This window comes from Drosophila gunungcola, unplaced genomic scaffold (genome assembly GCF_025200985.1).
Source record: "Drosophila gunungcola strain Sukarami unplaced genomic scaffold, Dgunungcola_SK_2 000262F, whole genome shotgun sequence".
Lineage (NCBI taxonomy): Eukaryota > Metazoa > Arthropoda > Insecta > Diptera > Drosophilidae > Drosophila > Drosophila gunungcola.
The window spans coordinates 1-16,421 of record NW_026453423.1 but is presented as its reverse complement, the minus strand read 5'-3'; the positions used below and the strand labels follow the sequence as shown (position 1 = coordinate 16,421).

General features: G+C 39.9%; 1 non-coding gene across 1 annotated transcript; it reads right to left on the bottom strand.

Annotated features, from left to right (window-relative positions):
* Positions 1 to 5,887: 5,887 nt before the first annotated feature.
* On the bottom strand, positions 5,888 to 5,970 carry Trnastop-uca (transfer RNA opal suppressor (anticodon UCA)). The gene has a single exon. It is a non-coding gene; the product is annotated as a tRNA-Sec (tRNA).
* Positions 5,971 to 16,421: the final 10,451 nt, after the last annotated feature.

Here is a 16,421-nt window from a genome sequence, read left to right as displayed (position 1 = left end):
ATACGAAAAATTAGGTAGAACATGTAAACACAAAATTACAAATCTCAAAAATTTTCTTAAAAACATAATTAAAAAAAAAATTTAATTCAAAACAAAAATTCTATTCAAAACAAAAAAAACAATTTAATCATATTTTTTCCATGAGCCAATATACACAGCACATTAATTATAATTTGAGAAGCACACCAAACACAATTGGAATAAATTATAAAACACCCAAAATGGGTTAAGTAGACACCAAAGTGGTAGACTCAACGGCAAACGTTGAAAATAAGATCGAATCTGAAAAAATTGATACAGAAATGATCACAATAATGCTAATAATAATAGCAGTTATATTGTTAGCAAATACGCTTTTAAAATTATATAAATTGCACAGTAAGTGCCTTCTCAAAAGATTCCAAAGTCAAGCAAACGACTTGGACAAAATTTAAAACTTGCTCATCATAATTGCGACCATTATTGGCATTAATGAAATAAAAAAAATAAATGTATTAACATATTCAACAAAAATTACCAATATCATCAATTTTTTTTTAAAACCAAAAATTAACACTCTGGAAGCCATTACAAAGGTCTATAGGAAAGACCCAATTTTTCAACATAGAATTCTATAATTGGTCTCAACGACCCCGAGGAGCATATAAGAGCTCGAATACAGTTACATTGATTTATTCAGGTTAGATATTTCACCAATGATTCCTTGCTCCTGAACACAAAAAGGAATTGTATTATCAACAATTCCAGGAGTTTTTGTAAAATCAATTAAAAAAGTAAATAATTATTTAGGAAGAACACTAGATTTCGTCGCTTACAAAAAGCCTTAGTATTGAATGGGAGGAATTTGAAAATTTAATACTATTTTGTATTAACAACGCGAAAACTTGTGAACGCAGTAGTTCGAGACGATTTTAATTGCGAAACTTGTGAAAACTATGTCGAAAGCGCGACGAAAAGGAGTGGCTACGATGACGTTCGATGGATCACTAACAATTATATTTCAATAATTTCTCTTAGAACCTAACTTATGCTACGGTGGCAAGAGACGGGGCGAATTCGCAAGAGCGAACAGACGAAAGCTTTATTGGCTCCCGCTCTCGCCCTACAACTAGTGATTTAAATACAAGCGCTGAGTGCGCAAACACCGCCCCCTCTGAAGGGACGACGTCCTTCAGCCCAGAACGGGCAACAGGGCCAGTCGGTGGACAGCTCGCCGATATTCGCCGTCCTGCGTCCTGACGTCCGCCACGCGAACCTTGCTATCGGCGCCGGCGTGCACCGCTACCACTCGTCCGATCCTCCACTGCTGGGGCGGAAGATTGTCTTCTGCGACGACGACGAGCGCTCCCACGACGAGGTTGGGCTCCCCCTGGTTCCACTTGGACCGCTGCTGGAGGCTGGAGATGAGACACCTCGCCATCGTCGCAAGCAGGTCAGGCTGATCTGGTCCGGGAGCGCCGCTGATGGTGGGGCCAGAAGATGGCCGCCGATGAGCAGATGCCCGGGGGTCAGGTCCTCGCCGTCGTTCAGGTCGCTGTTTAGAGCGCCGAGGGGCCTGGAGTTGAGCACGGCCTCCACGCTGGTGAGCAGAGTTCCGAGCTCCTCCGCGGTCAAGAGGTCTTGGCCTACCGTCCGAAGGAACAGGTGCTTTGCAGACTTCACACCTGCCTCCCATAGTCCGCCGAAGTGCGGTGCTCTGGGCGGTATGAACGCAAACTCGCATCCTTTTTTTTGATGCGAATGTTTCGATACCGCCCCCCTGCTCCTCCAGACGGGCTCGGAACTCTCTCATGTGGCGATCTGCGCCGACGAAATTGGTGGCGTTGTCGCACCACACCTTCTCCGGAATCCCGCGACGACTCACGAACCTTTGAAATGCCAACAAGAAAGCATCAGTGGTTAGGTCAGACACTAATTCTAAGTCGACCGCTTTGGACGCAAAACAGACGAACAAGGCCACGTACGACTTGTACGGTGGCTTACCACGGATACGATACGTTGTGCTGAAGGGACCACAAAAATCAACGCCACAAATATTGAACGGGCGGAGAGCTCGAAGTCTATCTGCTGGCAAGTTTCCCATAATTTGCGTCAAAAGTTGCGGCTTACAGCGAAAGCAGCGCATGCACGACCGAACTGTTCGGTGGCAGACTTCTTGAGCATTAACTAGCCAGATTTTGTCGCGCAGACGACTTACGAGAGCTCGTGGGCCAGCGTGACAGTTCGTAACGTGCAGGTATGACACACAGGATCTGACGAACTGTGAGCTTTTAGACAGCAACAACGGGAATTTGGCTTCGTACGGGATAGGAGCATTCAATAACCGACCCCCAACTCGTAGCAATGTCGAGGAGCACCAATCTAATTTATTTTCCTGAAGAAAAGGGTTTAACTTTTGAGTATTCGTTGCAACCGGTTTATTCTTCCGAATTTTACTTATGTCGTCCCTGAACTCGTGAAATTGGACAACTTCGACAATTTTATCAAAAGCGAAATCCAGCTCTCTTGGCGAAATACTTTTTTCAAAGGGCTTCGACACCTTTCTGCACCTTTGAATAAAACGAAAAACCCACACGAAAACTCTCAGAAGCTTCAGGTGCGACGAAAAGGACTCTATTTTCTGAAGCACATAATTTGGCTCTGGGCTGACTACGAGAGCTATTGCCGATTTGCGTAGCTCCATCGACATTACATCAGCCGGCAGTTCGAAATGTTTATTTACAGGCCAATTATTTTCTGAGTCTAGCAAGAACGAAGGCCCACTGAACCAAATGGACGTTGTAAGCTCCTCTACGTCACATCCTCGGGACACTATATCTGCTGGGATGACTTTCGTGGGAACGTGTCTCCAAATTGCTTTCTCCGACCACTCCTGAATTTCTGCAACCCGGTTCGGAACAAAAACCGACAACGACGAGGGATGGGTTTTAATCCTGTGTAAAGTGATCTCGGAGTCTGTCCACAGGAAAACATTCTCAATGGGAGAATTTAGTAATGGCCTGACACGATTATAGAGATCTGCTAGAAGGTGAGCTGCACACAGCTCAAGGCGAGGCAAAGTTTTCGTCTTGAGGGGAGCTACTTTCGATTTAGCGGTCAATAAAGACACTTTCAAACCTTCAGCAGTTTGAGTCCGAACGTAGATGCACGCTCCATACGCTCGCATGGAAGCGTCAGCGAAACCATGTATTTGAATCGGGACTTGTGGATCTGTGTTGACGAATCGCGATACCTTAATTTTAGGCAGCTGCAGAAGCGTCGCTTTAAACGTCTCCCACGACGTGAGCAACTGCATCGGTAGCGAATCGTCCCAATCTAATTTTCGAAGCCACAGTTCCTGCAACAACATCTTTGCCTTTGTGACCAAAGGACACAAGAGGCCAAGTGGGTCGAAAAGTCGAGCAGTCACCGACAAAATATTTCGTTTTGTTGCGCGAAGATCCAGGAAAGAGTCATCCAACCGAAATTGAAAGTAATCTTTAACCGGTAACCAAACCACGCCAAGGGTCTTGGTTACGTCTGAGTCTGCCATAAGTGGCATTACAGCGCTATGAGAAGCGGATAACTCTGGGCAGTTTGAAAACCACTTTGCCAATTCAAAGCCTGCCTCTTGCAAGACCTGAGAAACTTCGTCTCGAAGGCTTTGCAGGTCCTCAACGCATCCGGCGCCAGTCAACAAATCGTCAACATAAAAATCATTCTGAATAACCTTTGCGGCTTTTGGATGAGTTGCTTGGGCCATCTCTCCTAGACGCATTAAACACCGAATCGCCAAAAAGGGGGCTGGCGAAGTTCCATATGTAACGGTGTTCAACTTAAAGATTTTCAGGGACTCAGAAGGATCTCGTCTCCATACTATGAGCTGGAAGTTACGATCAGCTTCGTCCACCATCACTTGGCGATACATCTTTTTGATGTCGGCCGCAAGGGCAAAGTTATGCAATCTAAACCGAAGAGAGTCGAGAGGAGCTCCTCTTGAATAGTTGGGCCTACCATCAAGATGTCATTCAACGCTACCTGCGTAGAAGTACGGCTCGATGCATCGAAAACTACTCTCAACTTAGTTGTAGTACTTTGTGGCCGTAAAACGCATTGGTGCGGAATGAAATAGTGCGGAGTATTCGGAATTTTGTCATTGGTGGAGGACATGTGGCCCAGTGAAACATATTCCTCCATGAATTCAATATACATCTTCTTCAGCGAAGGGTCCTTTGACAATTTCCTTTCTAGCGACAAAAATCTACGTTTCGCAACTTCGTATGACGAACCAAGAGTATTTGGGTCAGATTTAAACGGCAAACGAACCGAAAATCTACCGGACGACAATCTTTGAGTATTTTTCTCAAAGTGTTGTTGACAGAGTTGTTGCTCAGGAGTATGGACTTTAGCCTTGGGCGGCAAGTCCTCCACAGACCAAAATTTTTGCAGGGTTGTGTCAATTGACTCCAACGCTTCCTCCTGGCAGCTGAGATGTACCATTTTTTCAGCGTTTTTAATATTTTCAGAGGCACATCTGCCTGACACTATCCAGCCGAGAACTGTCTTTTGTAGGATGGGGAATTCAGGCCCCTGCTTTATCTGGCCAATAGATAAAAGTTCAAAGAATGTTTCAGCGCCGATAAGCATATCTATTTTTTGGGGCTTGAAGAAGAATGGATTTGCCAACTGAATATTTTCAGGCACCCTCCACCCGCTGGTGTTCACCGCTTGATCCGGATGATAACCGGAAATATTTTTCATAATCCAAAAATCGGACGACAATTGGATGTTCCCTACTCGCGACTTCACAATCGTGTGTATTTTTTTTGTGGCTTGGGCATTAGTTCCACCAATGCCTCGCAAGCTCATGCACACTTCCTCTCTTGTAATTTTGAGCCTCTGAGCGAGCTCGTCGGTTACAAAGTTTATTTGTGAACCAGAGTCGAGCAACGCTCGAGCTAATACCGCTTTTTGTTTGGACGCTCACAACAGCTGTTGCAAGAATGACTCGATTCGATGCATTCGCATGCAAAACATGCGAAGTGGATGGAGACTCCTGCATGAGCGTGGGCTGAGAAGGAGGTGGCAAGGCGAGATTTGTGTTTGGGGCATATATATGTAGCAAAGTGTGATGTGAGGAATTGCACACTCTACATCTGTTCGATTTGCATTTTTTGACAGTGTGACCCTTTCTTAAACAGTTAATGCATAAGGGTGCTCTTTTAGCGAAATCGAGTCTTTGCTGAACTGTCAGGGCTGCGAAGGAAGCGCAGTTTCCAATCTGATGTTCAGCTGAGTTGCAATACATGCATTGAACAGAGTCGTTCCTGGCAGCGACAAACGAAAAACTCCTATTTCCATTCTTCTTAGGGCTAGATTGGGTCTGCTGAACAGTTTTGGGCTTGGAAGCCTCTTCTGCTACCATGTGTTGGTATCGCCTCTTGAGGGCCGCCTCACATTCGATCCAAAATGGAAGCGAAGTATAATCTAACTGTTCTTCCCATTTTCTTTTAGTTCCTGCATCGACCTTGCTTATTTTGTTTGCCTTTTCTGGCTTTCTGGGCCTTCGAATGTATTGGGTGCTTTGCTTTGCAGCGTAGTAGCGTTTTTCTGCCTTCAGGTTATACAACCCCGATATAATCTTGTCTTCAATAAGACCGATGAATTGTCTTCAATAAGACCGACGAATTGTCTGCATAGAGACGAACATCAGAGACCACAATTGGCCCAAACTTTGTAGCTTGGTCGGCTCTCTTAGGCTTTCCTTGCTGTTCTTCAACTTTGTCCTGTCGCCGGATAAACCCTTCCTTTTGTAGGCGTTTATATTAACCAGTTTTTTTTTCTTCAATTTTTGTTGACAGAGTTGTTGCTCAGGAGTATGGACTTTAGCCTTGGGCGGCAAGTCTGGCGCCCCCCAGGTGGAATCGAACCACTTCGACGCTAATCGACTACGGATTTGAAGTCCGCACCTTGGACCACCAAAGCTCAAGCCCCAAAAAATAGATATGCTTATCGGCGCTGAAACATTCTTTGAACTTTTATCTATTGGCCAGATAAAGCAGGGGCCTGAATTCCCATCCTACAAAAGACAGTTCTCGGCTGGATAGTGTCAGGCAGATGTGCCTCTGAAAATAATAAAAACGCTGAAAAAATGGTACATCTCAGCTGCCAGGAGGAAGCGTTGGAGTCAATTGACACAACCATGCAGAAATTTTGGTCTGTGGAGGACTTGCCGCCCAAGGCTAAGTCCATACTCCTGAGCAACAACTCTGTCAACAACACTTTGAGAAAAATACTCAAAGATTGTCGTCCGGTAGATTTTCGGTTCGTTTGCCGTTTAAATCTGACCCAAATACTCTTGGTTCCTCATACGAAGTTGCAAAACGTAGATTTTTGTCGCTAGAAAGGAAATTGTCAAAAGACCCTTCGCTGAAGAAGATGTATATTGAATTCATGGAGGAATATGTTTCACTGGGCCACATGTCCTCCACCAATGACAAAATTCCGAATACTCCGCACTATTTCATTCCGCACCAATGCGTTTTACGGCCACAAAGTACTTCAACTAAGTTGAGAGTAGTTTTCGATGCATCGAGCCGTACTTCTACGCAGGTAGCGTTGAATAACATCTTGATGGTAGGCCCAACTATTCAAGAGGAGCTGTACTCGACTCTGCTTCGGTTTAGATTGCATAAGATTGCCCTTGCGGCCGAAGTCAAAAAGATGTATCGCCAAGTGATGGTGGACGAAGCTGATCGTAACTTCCAGCCTCATAGTATGGAGACGAGATCCTTCTGAGTCCCTGAAAATCTTTAAGTTGAACACCGTTACATATGGAACTTCGCCAGCCCCCTTTTTGGCGATTCGGTGTTTAATGCGTCTAGGAGAGATGGCGCAAGCAACTCATCCAAAAGCCGCAAAGGGTATTCAGAATGATTTTTATGTTGGCGATTTGTTGACTGGCGCCGGATGCGTTGAGGACCTGCAAAGCCTTCGAGACGAAGTTTCTCAGGTCTTGGCGTGGTTTGGTTACCGGTTAAAGATTACTTTCAATTTCGGTTGGATGACTCTTTCCTGGATCTTCGCGCGACAAAACGAAATATTTTGTCGGTGACTGCTCGACTTTTCGACCCACTTGGCCTCTTGTGTCCTTTGGTCACAAAGGCAAAGATGTTGTTGCAGGAACTGTGGCTTCGAAAATTAGATTGGGACGAGTCGCTACCGATGCAGTTGCTCACGTCGTGGGAGACGTTTAAAGCGACGCTTCTGCAGCTGCCTAAAATTAAGGTATCGCGATTCGTCAACACAGATCCACAAGTCCCGATTCAAATACATGGTTTCGCTGACGCTTCCATGCGAGCGTATGGAGCGTGCATCTACGTTCGGACTCAAAATGCTAAAGGTTTGAAAGTGTCTTTATTGACCGCCAAATCGAAGGTAGCTCCCCTCAAGACGAAAACTTTGCCTCGCCTTGAGCTGTGTGCAGCTCACCTTTTAGCAGATCTCTATAATCGTGTCAGGCCATTGCTAAATTCTCCCATTGAGAATGTTTTCCTGTGGACAGACTCCGAGATCACTTTACACTGGATTAAAACCCATCCCTCGTCGTTGTCGGTTTTTGTTTCGAACCGGGTTGCAGAAATTCAGGAGTGGTCGGAGAAAGCAATTTGGAGACACGTTCCCACGAAAGTCATCCCAGCAGATATAGTGTCCCGAGGATGTGACGTAGAGGAGCTTACAACGTCCATTTGGTTCAGTGGGCCTTCGTTCTTGCTAGACTCAGAAAATAATTGGCCTGTAAATAAACATTTCGAACTGCCGGCTGATGTAATGTCGATGGAGCTACGCAAATCGGCAATAGCTCTCGTAGTCAGCCCAGAGCCAAATTATGTGCTTCAGAAAATAGAGTCCTTTTCGTCGCACCTGAAGCTTCTGAGAGTTTTCGTGTGGGTTTTTCGTTTTATTCAAAGGTGCAGAAAGGTGTCGAAGCCCTTTGAAAAAAGTATTTCGCCAAGAGAACTGGATTTCGCTTTTGATAAAATTGTCGAAGTTGTCCAATTTCACGAGTTCAGGGACGACATAAGTAAACCGGTAGCAACGAATATTCAAAAGTTAAACCCTTTTCTTCAGGAAAATAAATTAGATTGGTGCTCCTCGACATTGCTACGAGTTGGGGGTCGGTTATTGAATGCTCCTATCCCGTACGAAGCCAAATTCCCGTTGTTGCTGTCTAAAAGCTCACAGTTCGTCAGATCCTGTGTGTCATACCTGCACGTTACGAACTGTCACGCTGGCCCACGAGCTCTCGTAAGTCGTCTGCGCGACAAAATCTGGCTAGTTAATGCTCAAGAAGTCTGCCACCGAACAGTTCGGTCGTGCATGCGCTGCTTTCGCTGTAAGCCGCAACTTTTGACGCAAATTATGGGAAACTTGCCAGCAGATAGACTTCGAGCTCTCCGCCCGTTCAATATTTGTGGCGTTGATTTTTGTGGTCCCTTCAGCACAACGTATCGTATCCGTGGTAAGCCACCGTACAAGTCGTACGTGGCCTTGTTCGTCTGTTTTGCGTCCAAAGCGGTCCACTTAGAATTAGTGTCTGACCTAACCACTGATGCTTTCTTGTTGACCTAACCACTGATGCTTTCTTGTCTTAGTCTTGTCTCTCAGGCACAGGTTTTGGCAGCGATGGTCCCGGGAGTACATCTCCTGCCTCCAGCAGCGGTCCAAGTGGCACCAAGGGGAGCCCAACCTAGTCGTGGGAGCGCTCGACGTCGTCGCAGAAGACAATCTTCCGCCCCAGCAGTGGAGGATCGGACGAGTGGTAGCGGTGCACGCCGGCGCCGAAAGCAAGGTTCGCGTGCCGGACGTCAGGACGCAGGACGGCGAATATCGGCGAGCTGTCCACCGACTGGCCCTGTTGCCCGTTCTGGGCTGAAGGACGTCGGTGTTTGCGCACTCAGCGCTTGAATTTTAATCACTAGTTGTAGGGCGAGAGCGGTATTAAATTTTTCATGGTGACCCCGACGTGATTAGCAGTAGAGTTCGCGAGTTTTAATATTTTTTTCGGTGAAAAACTGTAAACAGTACCAACAAAAACCAATTTATTCGTGTCGGTTCGGCCAATAAATTAAATTCAATAATTTCGTCGCTGGAAATTTTCTGCCGTTCTTGAAGTTGCGCCTGACGTTTCGGCAAATTTAATTGCTCAATTTGCTGCTGCCGCCAAATGGAAGTCAAAAAGGAAGTTGCAATTATCAAGTCGGCCATCCAGGTATAGAGTGCCAAAAGTTGAAAGTTAATCTGTGGCGTTTTGTCAATTGTGTTTTGGCCCATCTTTCAACTTTTTGCATTCGTGTCAAATCGGTAGATAGTGAGCATTCTAACCAAGAAATAAAAATTTGCATGTACTAACAACCAAAATTCTACAATAAACATAATATATTTGGAATTATATGTGAATCGCTTTGGCCAAAAAACAAGCAATAAAATTGTGTTTTGGCCCATCTTTCAACTTTTTGCATTCGTGTAAAAATCGGTAGATAGTGAGCATTCTAACCAAGAAATAAAAATTTGCATGTACTAACAACCAAAATTCTACAATAAACATAATATATTTCGAATTATATGTGAATCGCTTTGGCCAAAAAACAAGCAATAAAATACTCGTCGTCGACCCAATTAGTGCGAACTTAATTCCCACAACTTTCGTCGTAGTGAGCACCAAATTAGGGTATAAATAAAAATAGCTGGAAAAAAGTGCAAATTGTGAAAAGTGTAGCTCTCAGAAAATTAGCGGCAATAACTTTCGCCGCAGTTTGTGCGAACATATCCCGCGCCTTTCAGAATTTTCCCGTGCTTTTCCAATTTTTCCGCGCTTTTCATTATTTTGCGCGCATTTTGGCGTCAGGCTTATATATTCGTTGCCCTTAGTTATCGGTCAGTGATCCATCGAACGTCATCGTAGCCACTCCTTTTCGTCGCGCTTTCGACATAGTTTTCACAAGTTTCGCAATTAAAATCGTCTCGAACTACTGCGTTCACAAGTTTTCGCGTTGTTAATACAAAATAGTATTAAATTTTCATTTTTCAGCTCACGTCGGGGTCACCATGAAAATTTAATACTATTTTGTATTAACAACAATAATTTCTCTTAGAACCTAACTTATGCTACGGTGGCGAGAGACGGGGCGAATTCGCAAGAGCGAACAGACGAAAGCTTTATTGGCTCCCGCTCTCGCCCTACAACTAGTGATTTAAATACAAGCGCTGAGTGCGCAAACAGAATTATTTACCCATACCCATAAAATTAAAGAATCATTTATTAAATCATATAAAAGTTTAAGCCAAAAAAGGCCAATACAACAAGATACAATAAGAAAACATGCAAAAATACTTGTCGATTTATTTAATGATGCAAGAATATTACTGCATGAAAATAGAAAAATAATAAGTAAAACGAACTGGTCAAAGGTATCAAAATTATTGATCAAGTTACTTTCGAACTTATTAACAGTCAGAGAGAGGTATAAATTGGATATAACTATACCAACAATTTTAAATACCCCTCCGACAATAGATCCAAGTGAAAAACTTGAATCAAATAACCCTGAACCAACTGAATCAGACACACAAGAAAGCTCAGACTCTGAGGTAGAAAAAGAAACTAAGCTAGAAGAAACCGATCTACACGATCTAACAATCCCTGCGGTAATAACAATACCAAAAACACAGGAATAGGATACTGAAATTCAGACCTGGAAAAAATAGAATCCAAGCCTACCATAATGGCAGACGAAACCATTGCCCAGCGGGGATACATAAAAAATATATCAAGCGCCATACCCGAATTCAATGGCCAAAAATTAAATCTACGAAGATTCATAACAGCGGTCAAATTGGTTGACTTAACAAAAGGACCATTTGAACACCTGGCTATCATAGTAATTAAGTCAAAAATAGTAGACTCAACCTTACACAAGGTGCAAAATGAAACCACTATTAAAACAATAATTGCGAAGCTGGAAGCCAATGTCGTCGGTGAAACATTTGATGTACTAAAGGCTAAAATGACTAAAACAACGCAGAAAGGAAAAAACTGCCGGAATATTTACCACTGAAATAGACAGCCGAACATGCTGATAAGTTCAGCACAAAAGAAGCCATCAACACAATGGTTAAAAACTGTGAGCATGGCAGACTTAAAGCAATACTAGAAGCTGGTAACTTTACCACAATAAATGATGCTATCACAAAGAATGATGCTATACAAATGACGGGCAACGCGAACTCCATATTATACGCACGTGGAGGACAAGCCTATCGAGGTAATTTTCGTGGTAGAGGAGGCCGTGGTAACTACAACGGTAACTACCAATACCAAAACAATAATATAACCGATACAACGGTTATAATCAAAGTTATGATAACCGGACCAACAACTATAATAATAGAGGTCGTGGAAATACAGAGGTAACAACCGTGGCGGACACAATAACCGTAACTACAAAATTAATAACAATGCAAACATAAATAATAATAATAATAATAATGGTAATAATAATAATAATGTCCGAACTGTACAAGCTACAACGGAAAACTCGTAAACACCCTTAAGATAGAAACAAACGTAAAGCAAACGGTTTATACAATCAATCTTAATTTTAATCTTTTCTTTTCACTCCGGAATGAACAAACTAAGAAATTATTTACATTATTAGTTGATACTGGTGCAGAGATTTCCTTAGTAAAAAAAATTCATATTCATTTAACGTAGATCACACAAATATTATTCAAATATCAGGTGTTGGTGAAGAAACAACCAACTCTAAGGGACTAACTTCAATAGAACTCTTTTCAAATAACTATGCCATCCCACATAATTTCTTTTTAGTAACAACAGATTTTCCAATTCCATGTGATGGAATAATTGGCATCGACTTCATGAAAAAATGTAATTGTCAAATAGACTTAAAACCAATAAATATACATACACTTCAAAACAATTTGACAATTCTACCAGCAAGGTCCGAAGTTGTCCTAAAAATTGCTGTAAATGCAGCAACCAAGAAATCCAAATCGGAGTATTCATTGGAAACTCCATTGCAGATTCAAAAAATACATTTGTCCGAATTTTTAATACTACAAATAAAAACGATATTATCAATTTAAAGTAACTAAAAATTGAACTACGAAATGGTAAAAACAAACGAAAATGACAACAATACAGATACTTTAAAGAAATTGAATAAAATTTCACTTTACAATTTAAAACAATACTTAATAAATTATGCACAAAATACATGGACTTATTTGGAATAGAAACCGAATCAACATCAACAACTAATTTTCACAAACAAATAATTAGATTGAAAGATGATGAACCAGTTTATATTAAAACTACAGAATTCCTCACATTTAAAAAGAAGAAGTAGATAAACAAATCGATAAATTAATCAAAGATAAAATCATAGAAACTTCAGTTTCAGAATATAACAGTCCATTATTAATTGTACCCAAAAAGTCACTACCCAATTCAACCGATAAAAGATGGCGTTTAGTAATTGACTACCGCCAAATCAATAAGAAAATCTTATCCGATAAATTCCCATTACCAAGAATAAACGAAATTCTCGATCAACTAGGCAGAGCAAAATACTTCTCATGTTAGATTTAATGTCAGGATTTCATCAAATAGAACTCAAAAAAAATCTCGGAATATAACGTCATTTTCCACGAGCAATGGCTCCTATCGTTTCACGCGATTACCTTATGGCTTAAAAATAGCACCAAATTCTTTCCAAATAATGGTGACAATTGCATTTTCAGGTATCGAACCTTCACAGGCTTTCCTTTATATGGATGACCTAATTATCATCGGTTGTTCAGAAAAGCATATGATTAAAAACCTCACAAACGTTTTTGATTTATGCAGGAAACACAACCTTAAATTGCACCCAGAAAAGTGCAAATTTTTCAGACACGAAGTTACCTTCCTTAAGCTAAGTCTACCGACAAAGGTATTCTACCAGACAAACAAGAAATATGAGGTCATAGAAAAATACCCAGTCCCAACGGAAGCAGATAGCGCTAGAAGATTTGTTGCATTCTGCAATTATTACAGAAGATTCATTACAGATTTTTACGATTTTTCACGACGCATAACGCGATTATGCAAAAGAATAAAAATTCGAGTGGTCAGATCAATGTCAAAAAGCTTTTGAGTACCTAAAAATACAATTGATGAAACCAACATTATTACAGTATCCCGACTTTAATAAATAATTTTGCTTAACAACGGATGCAAGTAAACAAGCATGCGGAGCCGTTCTAACACAAGAACATAATGGTTGCCTACGCATCACGTTCATTCACAAAAGGAGAAAGTAATAAAAAACACAACAGAACAAGAATTAGAAGCTATACATTGGGCAATTAAACACTTTAGACCATATGTATACTGAAAAAACTTCACAGTAAAAACAGACCACAGACCACTAAGCTATCTATTTTAAATGACTAACATAAGTAAAAATTAACCAGAATGAGACTTGACTAGGAATACGATTTTACTGTTGAATGTCTTAAGGGAAAGTACAATCACATTGCAGACGCATTATCTCGAATAACCATAACGGACTTAAAAAATATTCAAACGAATAATAAAATTCTGAAGTCACTACCAGAACCAAAGTAAACTGAAAAATTCTGAGCAGGAACAGAACAAGAAAAAAAAAATTTTCCTAGGCAACTCTAAATGAAGCTTCTCAGCCCAACGTATACGATATCATTGTAAATGATGAGGTACGAAAAGAAGTGACCTTGCGATTAACGAATTCACTTCGCTTACTAAGCCTGGGAAGAAAGTATAGCAGGAATTGACGTTGGCAATATGTACACCAATGAAATTCTCAACTTAGGTCAGTTCTTTCAAAGGCTTGAAAAGCAAGCCGGTATATCAGCCAACTCAAAGTCGCTCCGAGCGAAAAGATCTTTGACACCATCTCAATGGAATCTTTCAAAATAATGGGCATTAAAATATTAGAATCTCTAGGATTAGCGCTACTCAAGCCGGTGACCCCTATTATCAAATAATGATAAAGAGAAAGGACGATCCAATACAAGGAGGCCATACAGGCATAGCTAGAACATTAGCAAAAATAAAAAGGTATTATTATGGGAAAAACATGACCAGAGATATATCAAAGTATATAAGAAAGTGCCTCAAATGCCAAAAATCAAATACAACGAAACACACAAAGACCCCATTGACTATCACTGAAACGCCACAAATCACTTTCGACAGGGTAATTTTGGATACGATCGGTCCACTACCCAATCTAAACAAGGAAATCAATATGCAGTAACTCTAATCTGCGATTTAACAAAATATCTTGTAGCAATACCAATACCGAATAAAAGTTCAAATATAGAAGGAAAAGCTATATTTGAAGATTTTAATTCGAAGACGTCATTACGGACATGGGAAAAGAAAATAAAAATTCAATAACAGAGATTTATGCAAAAATTTGATTATCAAAAACATAACTTCTACCGCACATCATCATCAGACTGTAGGTACCGTGGAGAGAAGCCACAGAACTTTACTGAGTTCCCCCGATCATACATCTCAGTTGACAAAACAGATTGGGACGTTTGGCTACAATACTTCGTATATTGTTTTAATACAACCCCCTCTATGGCACAGGACTTTTGCCCATATGAGTTAGTTTTTGGTAAAACTTCAAATTTACATACACATTTAATAGTATAGATAAGATGAAACTCCTAAATAATATAGAAGCTCATTAGCAAAAACAAAAATTAACTATGACAAAAATACTTTAGATTTGTATAAAATAGGAGATCAGGTTTATTAAAAATGAACAGTGCATAAGCTAGACTTTAAATTACTAAACCCTATAAGGTTGAAAGCATAAAAATAGGAGATCAGGTTTTATTGAAAAATGAAACAGGGCCATGAGCTAGACTTTAAATATACTAACCCTATAAGGTTGAAGCATAAAAATAGGAGATCAGGTTTTTATTGAAAAATGAAGCAGGGCATAAGCTAGACTTTAAATATACTGGACGCTATAAGGTTGAAAGCATCGAAAAAATGATAACAATATATTTCAATTCAAATAATAAAATAAAAACCAACAGTTCATTAGGATAGGCCAAAGGAATTTTCACTCATATTTTCAACTAAATAATTAGAAATGGTCTGATCAACCAACATAAGTTCTAATAATATATAAAAAAATAAAACCAATACCAATTCTTTCCAGATTCATTTTATAACAAAAAAATAAATATATCTATATATATTAATATAATATATATATATATATATATAATTTGTTTTTATTTTTTGTTATATTATTTTAAATATTATATATATATATATATATATCTATATATCTATATATATAATATAATATAACAAAAATAAAACAAATAATAAAAACCAACAACAAATACTCAATAATAAAAAAATTTTAAATTTTCCAAAATGCTTATTCTTAAACAATTAAACATTAACATTAAACTAGAATATACATAAACATCCAAAATGGTTTAGTGGACACCAAAGTGGTAGACTCAACGGCAAACGTTGAAAATAAGATCGAATCTGCAAAAACTGATACAGAAATGATCACAATTATGCTAGTAATAATAGCAGTTATAATATTAGCAAATGGCGCTTTTAAAATTATTAAATTGCACAATAAGTGCCTTCTCAAAGATTCCAGAGTCAAGCAAACGACTTGGACAAAATTTAAAACTTGCCTATCATAATTTGCGATCATTATTGGCATTAATGAAATAAAAAAAAACAAATGTGTTAACATGTTCAATAAAAATTACAATAACTCCCAATATCATCTATTTTTTTAAACCAAAAATGAACACTCTGGAAGCCATTACAAAGGTCTATAGGAATGACCCCAATTTCAACATAGAATTCTATAATTGGTCTCAACGACCCCGAGGAGCAAATACATTGATTATTCAGGTTAGATTTTTCAACCATGAGTCATTGCTCCAGAACACAAAAGGAATTGTATATCAACAATTCAAGAGTTTTGTAAAATCAATTAAAAGAAAAGAATATTAGGACGAACACTAAATTTCGTCGCCTACAAAAAGCCTTAGTATGAAATGGGAGGAATTATTTACCCATACCCATAAAATAAAAAAAGCATTTATTAAATCCTATAAAAAGTTTAAGCCAAAAAGGCCAATACACAGATACACTAAGAAAACATGCAAAAATACTTGTCGATTTATTTAATGATGCAAGAATATTAAAGCATGAAATAGAAAAATAATAAGTAAAACGAACTGGTCAAAGGTATCAAAATAATTGATCAAGTTACTTCGAACTAATTAACAGTCGAGAGAGGTATAAATTGGATATAATTATACCAACAATTTTAAAT